The 14,863-nt window shown below is 38.6% G+C and overlaps 1 pseudogene; it reads right to left on the bottom strand.

Moving 5' to 3' along the window:
- Window positions 1-14,863, bottom strand: part of LOC122797907 — a 376,508-nt pseudogene that overhangs the window by 308,645 nt on the left and 53,000 nt on the right.

Raw genomic sequence — 14,863 nt, forward strand, 5'->3', positions numbered from 1 at the left:
GTAAAACTAAGGGATTATGGCTGACCAAGTTTGCAGATGACTGCAAACTAGGTGCAATCACTGAATACCCAAACAATGTCGGTATACTCCACGCGGGTTTCACACAGACCACAAACTAGTGCATTAGTCACGGTCTCAAACAGAATCCAAAGAAATTAATCATTCCCTTTGGCACAAACAATATTCCTTCACACTATCAAATAAACAACAATACCTTAAGTACCCACAAAGTGATAAGGGACGGAGATCACAAGTTAACTGCAATATTATCTTTGACCACCATGTGTCTACTGTAGTAAAAAAGGCTTTCTACATAGCACACGATTAGTAAAGGCATCACCTTGAAAGCAAAAGAGGTTATAACCCCTCTACACTCGGCACTAATCTGTCCCATAATTGAGTATAATGCCCTGCACGGCACGTACTGTACAAAGCACATGCAGCAACTGCAGAGACCTCAGAGATTTCTAACAAAGACGATCAAGGGGCTCCAGCATGCATCGTACACAGTCTGACTAAAGTCCCTATCAATATAGTCCATATCGCATAGACTTCTTAGGGGAGACTTATAACCACAAGAAAAAATCACACAAGCTGATGTAGTATCCAAACTTAAAAATAAAAAAAGTCACCACCACATCAGATTCCAAGTGAAATAGATGCTTATTAAAACACAATTCCCCAACAAGACTTGGTGCTTTCACCTGTTTCATACAAGCATCATCAGAGGCATTGGTCTTGGCATTAAGTCTAGTTAATACAGTAACAAGACAGTAATCAAAAATAAGTAATTAAAAACTATACCCTTTTAATTAAAGAAATGTTACACAGGCTGCCTACCATCAGACTTATACAATTTAACCAGTTATATAAAAACTAATAATATCACCTCATTAAAATATTCACAATGCATAAAAACACCAAAGAATAATCAAATAATTATAAAAACTGTATCAAACGCATGTTGCCCATAGTTTCAATACACTGGCCATAGAGCAGTTGTCATTAATGCCTGGGGACAGAGTAGTAGAATGTAAGATGGGAGATGAGCAGTTTGGATTCAGATCAGGATGCAGCACGACTGACCCGATGTTTGCATTGAGACAGATGCTTGAGAAGAAGCCAGATGAGGAGACAGTCCAACTGGGCATTCCTAGACTTGGAGAAAGCATATGACAAGGTCCCAAGAAAGCTGATCTGGGCAGTACTGCGGTGGTTTGAAGTCCCAGAAACATTGCTAGAATTAGTGCAGGCTATGTACAAGGACCCAATGATTCAAGTACGAACAGTGTTCGGTCTCACAGAGGGGCTCCCAGTGGGAGTGGGTGTACATCAGGGTTCAGCTCTGAGCCCACTTCTGTTCATACTGGTGATGGAGTACATTAGCAAACAGGTTGGAGGGGATGGATCAACAAAGCTGCTGTATGCAGACGATGTGGCAGTGCAGGCAGACCCTGAGCTAGAACTTGAGCAAAGGATAGGAGAATGGAATGCAAATCTGAAGGCACATGGGATGAAACTAAACACAGATATGATGGTGGTAATGGGAGCAAATTGTGGACATCAGAATAAGCTGAGAATAGAGATAGAAAGGAAGATAGTGAAACAGGTAAACAGCTTCAAGTATCTGGGAGGAGTAGTTGAGAAGGGTAGTCTGAATGAAAAAGTCAAGTCTAGAATCAGAGGGGCTGCACCCAACTGGCATAGAGAATCAGGTGTAGTTTATGACAGCAGAACGCCAAAGAAGCTGAAAAATAAGGTGTACAAGACAGTGGTGCGACCAGTACTACTGTATGGTACAGAAACCTGGGCAGTAAAGGCAGAACAGCTGAAGAAGCTAAAGGTGATGGAAATGAAGTGCCTGAGAAAGGTGGTAGGATGTACACTGTGATGAAGAAATGAGGACATAAGAGCAGAAGCCAAAGTAGCTCCAATTGCAGAAAAGATCAAAAAGAGAACAGACTACGGTGGGTTGGGCAGATGTGTAGAAAAGCAGAAGACAATCTGGTGAGAAGATCTGGGACAGACAGGAAGAAGGTAAGAGGAAGTGAGAACATCCAGCAAAGAGGTGGATGGATTGTGTGAAAGAAGATCTGCGACAATCAGGCATGAGTGTTGAAGAGGCAGGAATGTAGCACTGAATCGAGAAAGTTGGTGACAGTTAACACGATGCCCTGACCCCATGTAAAAAAATGGGAAAAAAAAGAGGCTGATGATGATGATGATGATGACACTGTGGCATTAAGTCTCAATTGCCATAGTGTCTCCCTAACCTCAAGTACAGTTTTCTCATCATTCCCCCATTGTGTTTAATCCCGTTGATAAAGAAGAAATATTTATTAAAATTATCAGATATTTCACTGTGACAATACAATGCATTAGTGTTTTTTTCTGTTTTTCATATCCCTAAGGTGTTCTGGCATTCTATCCCTTAACCTATGTGTGGTTTTTCCTACATAGAATGCAGGGCAAGTACCACACACAGCAATGTATACCACCATTTTTGTGTTGCAATTAACCCGTCCTGGACATTGTATTGTCTTGCCATGACCTTCATTGGTCACATATGGACCGTTATGTATAAATCTACAGAACCTGCACATTCCACATTTAGTCATCTGGGAGTAATGAAATTTGTTTGAAATGTCTTTGTTCTTTTCCAAAAACTCTTAAATTTCTCCCTCTGCTGTAGGTTAACATAGGACACTCACCTAACTTGGGTTTTCAATTCACTACTAATGGTTGCATCCCAGCAGTTGTTAATAAGCATTTTTACTGTCTCAGAATTCTGGTTAAAAGGCAGAACTGATGTTAAATTTTGTGATGTAAATTGATGTGCATTCATTTTTGTGCCTATATTCATTAGTACAATTGGAGTTTAAATATCCTTCCGTTTTTTATGAATTTCATTTCTGATCTTAATTATAGCCTAACAGGGTAGCCCCTATTCAAAAAAAATCCAATCAACATAGAAAGTTCAGTGTCAAACAAACTGTTATCATTCACTAATCTCTATAGGCGTACCATCTGTCCCTTACTTTGAGTTCATTGTTAAAATGGCCTAACCTATATTGGACCAATTGTGAGTCAGTAGAAGACTGAATAAAAATCTGTAATTTACAGTCTGCAAACTTAGGTAACCACAGGTGCCAAGTGCTGGTCTGGGGGTCTGAGTAATAGATGCCAACTAGGAGAGTGCACAACACTCCTGCAGTATACCGCTGGTGACTTTTTTTGCTTTTAGAATGGCACCTATGACTCTAACCATATGGGTTGAGTCAGACAACCATGTAGCTACCACTGTACAACATAAGGATTTACATTCAGATTTAATAGTTTTTTAGTAATGTCTAAATGGGGAATAGTGTTAAACGCCTGGGCCAGGTAAAATATGCAGTATTTACTGCATAGATGCTATCCACTGCTTCCATGACTTTTTCAAATAAATTAATGAAGTTAAAGAGAAAGAACCTTCCTTTGACAAAGCGGAGTTGGTGAGGGTTGAGGTTTAAAAGATTTTTAATGTCCAGGTTAATATAATACATCCCATAGCTTTCCATACAAGGATAGAAAAGCTAATGAGTCTGTAGATACCACGTTCTGTTGGGCCACACGTGATACCAGGGTCTGTTGGGCCACACGTGTACAACAGCATTACAAATGCTGTTTTCCAGGTATCAGGAATGTAACGGGTGGAGAGGTTTAGATTAAGACGATTATAGAGGCCATATCTGGTACTAATAATCAGGCAACCTGGTATGTTATCCAGGCCATTGGGTCAGTTGTTCTTAGCATTTGAGAGGGATGACAGAACTAGTTCCATAGTGATTAAAGGGGGGTGGCTGTGAGTGTAGAATTGTGGAATACTGATAAATGTGTGTGGAGTAAAATTTGCACTAAATCTGTCAGCTACGCAGGTAGCTACTGCCTTTGGGTAAGAGTGGGTGCATTAGCATGTACTAGCTCTAGATATTATTGTGTGTTGGGCTTCTGTCTTTCTGAGGTACTTAAAGAAAGGTGAAGTTATGTTTGGTTTCAGTAGCTATTTCAATTGGTTGACCTAGGAGCCAATAATAATCTTTTTGGCTTACCTTTTATCAAAAATTAAAAACTAAAAATTGTGAGCTGAAAAACAAAAAAAAAATCTTTTTTTTTTCTTTTGCAGGGGACAAGTCCCTGCTCATCCCAAAATTATATATATATATATATATATCTATATATATATATATATATATATATATATATATATATATAGAGAGAGAGAGAGAGATGTATATATATATATATATATATATATATATATATATATATATATGTGTGTGTGTGTGTGTGTGTGTATAAAACCTCCACAGTCATGCCACAATAAAGAAAAGGGGGAACCCCAAAAGCAATACCTCTGGCTCACACAATGCAATACATTGAGGTAAAAGTCGAGGCAACACTAGATTCTCGTGCTTAAGCAGCTCAGTAACAACTGCAGTGAAAATGTCTTGGTAAGCCGTTTTAAGTTCATACTCAGCTTTCAGCTTCCTAATGGCTCTCTTAAATTCTCAACTAGTCTGCTTAAAAGTGCTTTTAATATAAGTAGAATGAGACTTGTTATAAGCATTAAGTAATTACTTTATTTTAGAAAGATAATCCACAATGCAGGGTTGTTTTTAAATTTCTAATTATATTTTTATTGCTCTCTTTTCCCCTTACTTTCTTCCAAACATCTTTTCCAGTGCACCACATCCTTTGCTGGATGTACCAGCTACTCCCATCTTCCCAGACACTAATTCTGAGCTTTTCTAAACTGCAGCCAATATTTCAGCTTTTCTTGGTTAGGGGTCGCTACAGTGGATCACCGGTCCTCTTATGACTGACAGTACATTTTTACGGTGTTGAGTTGCCAGCCTGGCACCCAACCTTCATAGAAGGCAAACACTCACCCACCTACCTGCTTGTCTTTAAAGTTCAGTCAATCATGGAGAGGACATGCAAACTCCACACAGAAGGCATTCTGGCTGAGAATTAAACCGGAGAGACTTTTGCTGTGAGGTGACAATGGTAACCGCTGCACCACCATGGTCTTAAACTAGAGCCAGTAAGGAGCCTAAAAGTATCCTGAGGGTTATGCTGTCAAACATTCAGCCAGCGTTTTTTTCTATTATAAGCCTACCATGGTTACTAACCCAGCATGTGCCCTGATGACCTCTGTGGGGTCATGCAAAGTGCAGACTGAGCCGATCTAGTCCCCACTTCAAAGGGAGCTGACACAAGTATACTGAACTCCCCTCTGCTGTAGCACATCACTAATGGCTTTTTCAGACACAGCCAGGAAGCTCCAATCACTCTGTTCCCGTGCTCATGGTTCCCATCTCCGTAGTACAGACACACCCATCTTCCATGCTGCACCAGCTCCTTAGCATAGACACACCTATCCTCCACACTGCACCACCTCCTTAACATAGACACACCCATCCTTCATGCAGCATCATCAGTTGCCCCAGCCACTAACTGAACCTGTGTTGGAAGAGCTGTAGTTGGAGCTTCATCCATTTAAATCACCAGAGTAGCATATATCTTATATTTGATGTGGATACAGACTGCCTTTTCAATACTATTTAAGTCAGAGGCATATGCAGTGAATTCAGCAATGGTATCCAGTATAGGAAGACTGCAGTTGAATTTATGTCATACAGTGTAATAGTTTATTGATGTACAAAAAATTACATAAAGAGTATTTTATGTAGTTGGTATACTAATATTTTATTAGGGATGAATGTTTAATTCAGCTTTTGTGTATATTTCTCCTTTCAAACTGAAAATTCACCAACAGGTACATGGAAATGGATTTAATTAATTGTGATGATTTGCCTCATACTTTAAAGAAAAAATTGTTTTGCTATTTTGTTTACTAATCACTCCCTCATACAAGTAATGTACAATTGTATTAGTTGTAGAATCTCATAGATGTCTGCCTAGTGTGTCCCCAACAGTTTTGGAAGGTGGTACACCCCACATGATCCCCACTGAGTTTGCACAATAAAGGAACAGCCCCAGGAGAAGGCTGACAAATGGCAATCAAGTCTTATCCCCAGCTGACTAACGTTATATGTCTTGACCTACAGTTGCCACTTATGCTGCACTTAAAAACACACAGACACACATTTACCCCTTATAGATCACAGTAGTTCTCTCATATGAGATAACAATGTCTGACAATCTAGAATGTTCTCCTGGTAATATTAAAGCCTTATTCTTCAGGGTACCCCACCAGCAGCTCTCTTGTTTAATGCATCTTTAACGTTCTTAGTGATTGTCTTATAGGAACCAGCAATCCCTGCTGAGGTACTGTCTTTTCGCCTGGAGACTGCCCTCACTGCCATGCTTGTCTTTAACTGATACTCCTTGGTGATTTAGCACACATTTCTTGACTCACATTTGCCTTCACAGCTAATTGCTGTTGATCCGCAACCCCCCCTCACACTACATTTATCGTGTAACATAAGTACTTAGTGATAATTTCCTGCTCTACCCTCCTACTACCTCATTTATCTCTATATATAAACTGAGGGATCACAGACGACTCTGTCCCTCCCATTTGTGCATCCCTGATGCCTTCATTGTTAATAACAGAGCATAACAGTGCGTGTGTAACACTCCTCCTTACTAAACACCCCTATTTCATTGTTAATAACAGAGCATAACAGTGTATGTGTAACACTCCTCCTTACTAAACACCCCTATTTAATTGTTAATAACAGAGTATAACAGTGTATGTGTAACACTCCTCCTTACTAAAAACCCCTATTTCATTGTTAATAACAGGGTATAACAGTGTGTGTGTAACACTCCTCCTTACTAAACACCCCTATTTCATTGTTAATAACAGGGTATAACAGTGTGTGTGTAACACTCCTTACTAAACACCCCTATTTCATTGTTAATAACAGAGCATAACAGTGTATGTGTAACACTCCTCCTTACTAAACACCCCTATTTCATTGTTAATAACAGAGTATAACAGTGTATGTGTAACACTCCTCCTTACTAAACACCCCTATTTCATTGTTAATAACAGGGTATAACAGTGTATGTGCAACACTCCTCCTTACTAAACACCCCTATTTCATTGTTAATAACAGAGTATAACAGTGTATGTATAACACTCCTCCTTACTAAACACCCCTATTTCATTGTTAATAACAGGGTATGACAGTGTATGTGCAACACTCCTCCTTACTAAACACCCCTATTTCATTGTTAATAACAGGGTATAACAGTGTATGTGCAACACTCCTCCTTTATTTCATTGTTAATAACAGGGTATAACAGTGTATGTGCAACACTCCTCCTTACTAAACACCCCTATTTCATTGTTAATAACAGGGTATAACAGTGTATGTGCAACACTCCTCCTTACTAAACACCCCTATTTCATTGTTAATAACAGGGTATAACAGTGTATGTGCAACACTCCTCCTTACTAAACACCCCTATTTCATTGTTAATAACAGGGTATAACAGTGTATGTGCAACACTCCTCCTTACTAAACACCCCTATTTCATTGTTAATAACAGGGTATAACAGTGTATGTGCAACACTCCTCCTTACTAAACACCCCTATTTCATTGTTAATAACAGAGTATAACAGTGTATGTGCAACACTCCTCCTTACTAAACACCCCTATTTCATTGTTAATAACAGAGTATAACAGTGTATGTGCAACACTCCTCCTTACTAAACACCCCTATTTCATTGTTAATAACAGAGTATAACAGTGTATGTGCAACACTCCTCCTTACTAAACACCCCTATTTCATTGTTAATAACAGAGTATAACAGTGTATGTGCAACACTCCTCCTTACTAAACACCCCTATTTCATTGTTAATAACAGAGTATAACAGTGTATGTGCAACACTCCTCCTTACTAAACACCCCTATTTCATTGTTAATAACAGAGTATAACAGTGTATGTGCAACACTCCTCCTTACTAAACACCCCTATTTCATTGTTAATAACAGAGTATAACAGTGTATGTGCAACACTCCTCCTTACTAAACACCCCTATTTCATTGTTAATAACAGAGTATAACAGTGTATGTGCAACACTCCTCCTTACTAAACACCCCTATTTCATTGTTAATAACAGGGTATAACAGTGTATGTGCAACACTCCTCCTTACTAAACACCCCTATTTCATTGTTAATAACAGAGTATAACAGTGTATGTGCAACACTCCTCCTTACTAAACAAACCCTATTTCATTGTTAATAACAGAGCATAACAGTGTATGTGCAACACTCCTCCTTACTAAACACCCCTATTTCATTGTTAATAACAGAGCATAACAGTGTATGTGCAACACTCCTCCTTACTAAACACCCCTATTTCATTGTTAATAACAGAGCATAACAGTGTATGTGCAACACTCCTCCTTACTAAACACCCCTATTTCATTGTTAATAACAGGGTATAACAGTGTATGTGCAACACTCCTCCTTACTAAACACCCCTATTTCATTGTTAATAACAGAGCATAACAGTGTATGTGCAACACTCCTCCTTACTAAACACCCCTATTTCATTGTTAATAACAGAGTATAACAGTGTATGTGCAACACTCCTCCTTACTAAACACCCCTATTTCATTGTTAATAACAGAGCATAACAGTGTATGTGCAACACTCCTCCTTACTAAACACCCCTATTTCATTGTTAATAACAGGGTATAACAGTGTATGTGCAACACTCCTCCTTACTAAACACCCCTATTTCATTGTTAATAACAGGGTATAACAGTGTATGTGCAACACTGTATGTGCAACACTCCTCCTTACTAAACACCCCTATTTCTTTGTTGAGTAAAAAAACAAATCTCTTGTAATCGACTTTCCTTCTCGTGATCACCACTCTCCCTTTATTATATGAAATAAGTCATCTGCAGTGATTTGCTGTTCCTACCTCCTGAGTACCTCCAGCATTTTACTGTAAGAAACAAGTAATCATTTGTAATACATCACTTCACTCCCTTCTAAACACTCCTGGTACTTTTATTAAAAGTACTAATCCTAATGGCTTATTGCTCACCCCCCCCCTCCGAGGACATACCTCGTAACCTCACAGTCTCCACACAATTTATGGATACATTTCCCTGAACATATTTGCCAAAGCCAAAATGCATTTCTCACTCTTGCTGACTTTTATATTCTAGAGTTGAGCAGGAGATCCTCATACTCTGTTGGGGGAGCAGATGGTACACTGGTAAACAATATGCTTATATTATCATACACGTGGACAAATCTATGAGGAACTGAAAAAAAGAAATATGCAGCTGCTGTCTTTGTGGTCATGTCATTTAACCTCTTTCGATCCTACTTTTCTCTGCTATGAATTTACTTTTTATTGCGATTCTTTCAGCATGGCAGTTCTGATACACACTTTATATATAATGCATGTGTATATATGCATGTACTACGCTTTGCCAGTCACTCTGTACATAATGTGGTGTGTATTATCACTTTGCATGCAATACACGTATACATTATATTTCTGTCCTTCACTTTATATATAATGCATGTGTATATATGCATGTACTATGCTTTGCCAGTCACTCTGTACATAATGTGGTGTGTATTATCACTTTGCATGTAATACATGTATAAATTACATCTCTGTCCTTCACTTTATATATAATGCAGTGCATGTGTATATGTGCATGTACTATGCTGTGCCAGTCACTCTTTAATAATGTGGTGTGTATTATCACTTTGCATGTAATACATGTATATATTATATTTCTGTCCTTCACTTTATATATAATGCATGTGTATATATGCATGTACTATGCTTTGCCAGTCACTCTGTAACAATGCGGTGTGTATTATCACTTTGCATGTAATACATCTATACATTATATCTCTGTCCTTCACTTTGTATATAATGCATGTGTATATATGTATGTATGTACTATGCTTTGCCAGTTACTCTGTACATAATGTGGTGTGTCTATTATCTCTTTGCATGTAATACATGTATATATCTCTGTCCTTCACTTTATATATAATGCATGCTTATATGTGCATGTACTATGCTTTGCCAGTCACTCTGTACATAATGTGGTGTCTATTATCACTTTGCATGTAATACATGTATATATATTACATCTCTGTCCTTCACTTTGTATATAATGCATGTGTATATGTGCATGTACTATGCTTTGCCAGTCACTCTGTAATAATGTGGTGTGTCTATTGTCACTTTACATGGAATACACATATATTACATCTCTGTCCTTCACTTTGTATATAATGTCATGCATCTTTCATGTTTACTGCCAGCTGAGACTGAATTACGTCCAATGGGATCAATGTTCTACTCTGATTAAGAAATTCAAAATAAATAAAACAAACTTCTAGTCCTACATTTATTACTTTCTGAGTCTAATCCTGAGTTGCTTTCTTGGCTTCTGGCTTTCAGATGTCCTTTTACAAATACTGGGACATCTCCATCTATCCGACTGGATGTGCAAAAATAAAGGAATGTATATTATGGAAGCTGTGATGAGCATTTTAGATCTTTAAACCAGGTTTTATAGCAATAACAATATCCGCATCCTTTAAGAAAACTGCTTTGCTCAGACATCAGGTACTTACCAAAAACACCTTTGCCTCTGATTTTTATCTTGTGTCAATCTCAAACGTTTGTAGAAAATTGGAAGCGGTATAAAAAAGACACCACGGACATGGAAAATATCCTGTTCAGTGCTTGAAGCAGCTGTAGCTCATGGGGTGTGACACACACTGAATTCCCCACTTATAAACATCACGTCATTAGTCAGTAGCTGAATGCAAAACATTTTTTTCATGTATATGGGTGTGTTCCTCTAGCATAATGGGAGGATTTTGGTAAACACAGGTGGTCATCCATGCGTGTAAGGCTGCTCCATAATGACATCATATCCAGCTGTATATTCATGTGTGAGGATCTTCTCAGTTTGTTCACTCCAAGATGAACAGTGACCATGTCATAATTATTCCAAATTCTTTTCATCTTGGTGAACTTGTCCCTAAATTTGGTGCCAGGCAGGCATACAACTGTCCTAAATTCCTTGCAAATCCTGTAAGGTACATGTCTTACTCATAAAGGAGTCATTGCTGACTGCAATGTTTTGGGAGTAGCCAGGCTGGGTCACACTGTGTGCATTATGGAGATTGGACTGCTTGATACAGTCTACCCCATGTATTTTTTATTTATTTCTTTTTATTATGGACTCTGTTCTACCATACTGCAGTCACTGTCATACCTCTCAACTGCAGTCACTGTCATACTTCTCAACTGTACAGATTTTTGCAGAATGTCCACATCTTTGCCTTATACTTTTGGTCTGTTTCTCATAAAATTGTAGTTTTCTGGGAAATCATTAAGGGTTGAAGTCAGAAAATAATGACACTTTATACGTTTCAGAAAATTCATGCTAATGGAAAACCTGTTAGCCTATCAATTTTCTAAGTTTATAAGAGCAATATTTAAAAAGGGTCCCTATTTTTGGGCCTTTGTCCCCCCATTATTTGTGGCTTTGTCCAGATTTCTTGCTCTAACAGGTTGAGAGGTGTGCTGTATATGTATGACTTACTGTCATTACAGGGATGGCATGTATGTTTATATAAGATGTTTCATAGGTGTGTACTAGGCTAATGGCCCTGGAGTCTTTACAAGCCTAGCCCATAGGATTACCATGGCATTGTGCCACTCGACCTTAGTTCCCAGTGCCTCTGTCGAGTAAAGCCACTAGAGTGATCCCCGGGGTGAATTTTCTATTTCCCATCCACTCATCAAGATTTCTCTTGAAGAGAGCCAGTGAGGTGCTCTGCTTGACATGTATGGGGAGTCTATTTCATAGCATGGGAAGTCTCTAGGTTATGAACCTGTCCCTCCAGCATGTTCTGCTGATTGTGGTAATGAGATTGAGGTCCCTGGAGCTTGTGGTGCAGACGGATTGGGATTTCTTTAGATGTAGCATTTCCAACAGTGCTGGGTCAGACATGGCTTTGTAAGTCAAGCAGAGATCACCTTTACGTAGGCGATATGAAACAGAAAATAGTTGGAGTTTTTTTGAGTCTGTCCATATAGGACAAGTGTTTAAGGCTTAAGATACTCTCTGTGAGGTACATTGCAGCCTCTCCATTTGTTGCAGGTGTCTAGTGAGATACATGCTAAATGGGGTATTGTACTCTATTATTGGCCTAATGAGCAAAGAGTAGAGGGAGACAAGGACCTCTTTCTTCCTGAATGGAAAACCCTTAGTAATGAGATGTGCCACATAGAAGGACTTTCTGATCACAGTGGCAATGTGGTGATCAAAAGAGAGGTTGCTGTCAACCTGTATTCCCAGATCTCTTATAATGCCTTCTGTGTTCAGTGGATTACCATCGATGTGATAATTCATGTAAACTGGGTTTTTCCCAAAGGGGATGATGACACATTTTTTGGGATTGAGCTGAAGGCTATGGTCCTGACACCAGTCATTGGTCTCAGTGAGTTGGATGTTTTGTTCTTTTCTGGGTTTATGGCTTCCAGAGGAACAGGTGAGTCTTTTGTGGGTGAAGTTTTCAGAACCTCTGCAAGTGTGTGTGTGTGTGTGTGTGTGTGTGTGTGTGTGTGTGTGCATGTATGTATGTATGTGTGTGTGTGTGTGTATGCATGCACACATATTCTCAAAGTGTGAGACAAATGTTGGGAGTTTAGCCCCCGATTCCTTATACGTACATCTCTTACACATATTTATGGCAATGTCAAGAAGGAGTATTAGGCTGTTAAAGCAGGGCTGAGATAATGATTATCTATCAAACCTTGGAAAGTTACAGTGTAATGCCTCCATATCTAATCCAAAATAAAACTTAATCAATTAAATTGTTGTCTCTTGGACCATTTATATACACAAAAATATATATATATATATATATATATATATATATATATATAAAACAATAATATATTAATGTCATCATCTAGAATCCAAAATAAGTATTTTCCTAAAAATCAGGGAAATGTGTACTGCTTGTCAAAACCTAGTTTTACCATGCCAAATGCATACCAAATTGTTTAGGATTTGTAAAAAAAAGTTTAATTTCATATAAACTCTCAATAATCTAATTTAGCTATTTACAAATAGTCTGCAGGAAAATCTTAGGAAACAGTAATGACAGGAGATTTTAAAAACAAGCTGGGAATGTGTTACAACTGTAGGCATGGAAGAGCATGATTAGGGGGTACAAAGATGGTAAGGGGGTAAATTAAGTTTAGTTTAAGTGGATGACCTTCAAAACATGGTTTTAGTGATCACGTGTAGAAATAAATGAAATAGGAGATTAAGGGGAATTTTAAGCTAAATCCACAAAGGGACAAATTAAAACATAGGATATTAAAATAAAATAGGAACAGGGCAGATACGATGGGGAAATCTGATAATTCACAGAAGAAAATCTGTCCAGGCAGCTCAGTCAAGAAAACCTTGAATTTATTTTTTCCTTGTTACCCAACATAAAAGTTTTCAACTCCTCCCACGACTCATAACCAAATAATCTCCCATAGGCATCATAAAGAAACATTTTGCCTTCTTCCCCAAGATCTTTTAAAACCCAAAGAAAAAAAGCCTCTCTTAACAAAATAACACTACAATAAAACAGAAGTGGAATAAGAAAAAGTCTTGCAGAGTCACACAGTCCTTAAGTTTCATATCATGAACTATAACACTACTCCCTATTTTCAGAGTAATGTCATGTTCTACAGTGCTGAGTTTCTCACTTGCATCCTTCAGCATGCTTGTGATGTTTCTCCCTTCAATCCAGACATTTTTTCAGTCTTAAACACTTACTTCTGATGGCCAAATGTCTCTCCGATTCAGAAGGTAAACATTTCAAAGAAAGGCCTCAAAATGCACACACAGCTTTGAGATATCTCTTAGATTCTACATGTTAAGGGAAACTCCTTTTTCAGTAATTTCATCCCCAATGCCTACCAAAAATAAGCCTGCCTGTAAACAATCAGCCATTCAATTCTCTGAGGGGGGACTAATGATCACAAGAGACTGTTATCCACGCAGCTATCATTTTTTTCATAAAATGGCCAAAGTGCTTATCCCAAGATGGATGATATGGAGGTTTACTTATGTTACAACCTGGTATCAAGTACATTTCCATACACGCCCCCCATAAGGCTACTGCTATTGGTACTGGCAGCTTGAAAGAGCATGGCCCATGTTCCCAGCTCATTTGCTGTAACTTGTAGTCCTGCTTTACCTCATGATGTAACATCAAGGCAGACTCCAACCATATTCTTCCCCCAAAATGGGCAATCAAGCATCAGGTGCTCACAGCAACCTCAAGATTCAGCTCCCCTATGTGTGGGTCAGTATCAAAGTTTCATCCTCTACATTATGAAGCCTACAGAGAAAGTTCTTTTCTGATCATCCTCTACCTTGACCATCTAGTCATCCTGTTTTCCATTTACTGAACCTGGTCATCAACACCCACATCACTACTTGCGGGGTTCCCTTTCTAGGTTAGATTTGCTTCTCTGATCCCTGTATTTTTCAGCTAGCCATGAAAGCAGAAAGTCAGAAGACAGTGAGCCATTGCCCATGGCAAAGGCAGCAGTCAGGAGACACCGGGTCATCATCCATAATAAAGGGTAGGGTCTTTTGACAGTGACTCATCACCCATAGAAAGTGTGGGCTCAGGAGACACAAAGTCATCATTCACAACAAAGGGTGGAATCAGGAGACAGTGAGTCATCATGCATGGCAAAGGGTGGGTTCAGGACAGAATGAGTCATTACAAAAGGTGAAGTCTGGACACAGTAAGTCATCAGT

The sequence above is a fragment of the Protopterus annectens genome, chromosome 3.part1 (assembly GCF_019279795.1).
Source record: "Protopterus annectens isolate FY-2018-M chromosome 3.part1, PAN1.0, whole genome shotgun sequence".
Taxonomy (NCBI): Eukaryota; Metazoa; Chordata; order Ceratodontiformes; family Protopteridae; genus Protopterus; species Protopterus annectens.